Raw genomic sequence first — 2,481 nt, forward strand, 5'->3', positions numbered from 1 at the left:
CCTGGCTAGAATTTCTGTGTCATTCATTTCACTTCTTTTGAAGGCAAAATCTCTCTGGTCACTGCCAGTTAGGTTACAGTACAGTTAGGTTACAGAACAGAGACTGTTCCTTTTGAGGCTGTGGGAACCACACACCAAACTAGATGGAAAAATTAAGCATGGCAGGAAAATTGATTCACATATCTGCTGGAATAAGCAATCGTTTTGTTAAACTTAAGACTTTGCCTTAATTGCCACCATTAGTAAATAGAAATCTACTTGTGCAATGTGCAGACAGCAGCTAAAAGCATTAAAACTACTATAAAAGATTTTTTTCTCAGAATACCAGCAGTTTAAATGTATGCTATTATTTTTTCATATTAAATTTTGCCATCTCGTGGCTTGCCTTACAGCTACTGAAGAAGCAGGAGGTTTTTGAAAGGCTACACAAGTAAAAATCCCAGGGGAAGGAGTGGATGTGTATTCAAATATACATTCAGCTCCCTTTGCCAATAAATGAGAGGATAAGGAGCCAGAATTTCCCCCATAAAAAGTAGAGAAATAATTTATCTACCAAGTGCTACATCCAACTGTATTATATTTTTGTCTCATTCTATCTTTTTATATTTGTATTGTTTCTGGTGAATTCTTATTCACCAAGCCAGTGAATAGAGGAATGTGGATAAGTAGCATACATTTCCAAGACGGGAGTGTTCACTCATTCATTCAACAGAACACCTGTTGAGCTTTGGCATGTGAGGTGTCATGCTGGGCGATGGTGTATTCAGGATTCATTCATCATTCTCTGATTGTATTTACTGAGTGCTTTTTAGCTTCCTGAGACCTTGAGAGATGCTGTGAAAATAAAAAAAGAAAGAAGAAAAGGGAGTAAGATAAATGAGATAAGCTTCTTGTTCCTAAAAGACTTTGAAATAGCATTGAGAAAACAAAATTAACATGAAACAAAACAAGAAAGTCTTTTTTTCCCCCTAAATAATGGGACTTTATTGCTATGCATTCTCTGTGCTCTGCATGTTCAGAGAAACTCCTCTGGTAACAAACTATAGAAATGATCCCTGAGAGTATAGTCTTAAGACAGTTATTAAGTGTGAATTTTTGTGGTACAATCTCTGAGAACACCAGGAGTTTATAGAAGGGGCTGAAGAGCCGAAGGGAGGGGCTGGGGAGGCTTCTCAGGGGAGGTGTCACGGGGGCAGGTGCCCCCATGTGAGGTGCCCTCACAGGGGGCTGCTAAGAGCCCTGGAGAGTGGGGTTGGGGGAGGGATGGTAAGGAAGAGAAGAAGGGGGTGCTCTGGAGAAAGTCCCCCCACTCTGACTTGGTTTCACCCTGGGTCAGACATTTTTCTGCCTTACATCTCACCCTCCCACACCCCTGAGAACGTCCAGAGCTAAATTGGATGTTGTGATGAACACTCAGGCTTGGACGAGGAGGGTTTAGAATCTCATGGGCCCTGAAACTGCAGCCCATGCCACCTCCTGGATTCTAAAGATGGGAGTTCGACCCAGAGGAGGAGGCCAACTCCCGGAGCCTTTGGTCCTTCTCTGGTTCCAAACAGAAAGGCTGGGGGCCATCGTGGAGAGAGCTCAGAGGAGAGTGACAAGGGGATTACGACGTGAGTGCACAGCCTCAACAGACAGGTATTATTCAATCTGGAGAAAACGGAAGGATGAAATAAACATGATCCTTAAGTACATCAAAGGTCTTACATAGCCAGAGGCTGGGGACTAGCACTGATTTCTCTGAAGGGCTATGGCAACTCCATCGGAAAGTTTGGGGTCAGTGCTGTTGGGCTACTGCCTACCCTGACATGACCAGTGCCTCTGGACAGGCACCACCTATGAGGGGAACTCCAGGATTCTCCTCGGGTGGCCAGCTGCCCCAGTTTGCCCAGGACTTTCAGTCCTAAAACTGGGACTTTCCTGGGCAAACTGGGGCCAAGAGTACCTCCTCTTGGTACTTGCGTTTTGACTCAGCAGCTCACCTGGTCCAGGCTCAGGTGTGCTCCCCTCCAATACTGCCCACGGGGGGCCAGAACCCCCAAGATGACCCCCATGACCATCAGTTCCAGGGGCGAGTTGAGCTGAGATGGAGTTTACCCAAGACCACATGGTCTGGTTGCTCAGAGAATCCCGGGCACGGCAGGAACCTCGGTGCCACTTATCAGGCCTGGAGGTCACCGTGAAGAACAAAAACAGGAGAGTGAGTGAGTGAAAATAATAAATGGATCAATTCTTCTGTCCAGTTGTCCAGTTTTCCCAGTTGGGAAAACAAATGGGTGACAAAATGGGTGGGGCCACAACTTCCCTCTGTCTGAGGCTCACACAGTGAATTTATTTACAGTCTCTCGGCTTCTAAAAGACGTGTCAGGCACAATTTCTGACAGTTCACAAGACACTCTCTGCTGAGAGCATTTTTAAAAGGGCCGAATCTCTCTGGAATAATTTTAATTGTATCTCAGACAGCAATGATTTTTCAAAAAG

The 2,481-nt window shown here is 45.2% G+C and overlaps 1 pseudogene; it reads right to left on the reverse strand.

The window, feature by feature from the left end:
* Positions 1 to 987: 987 nt before the first annotated feature.
* On the reverse strand, positions 988 to 1,071 carry LOC133089331 (small nucleolar RNA U3; annotated as a pseudogene).
* Positions 1,072 to 2,481: the final 1,410 nt, after the last annotated feature.

The sequence above is a fragment of the Eubalaena glacialis genome, chromosome 3, assembly GCF_028564815.1.
Source record: "Eubalaena glacialis isolate mEubGla1 chromosome 3, mEubGla1.1.hap2.+ XY, whole genome shotgun sequence".
Lineage (NCBI taxonomy): Eukaryota > Metazoa > Chordata > Mammalia > Artiodactyla > Balaenidae > Eubalaena > Eubalaena glacialis.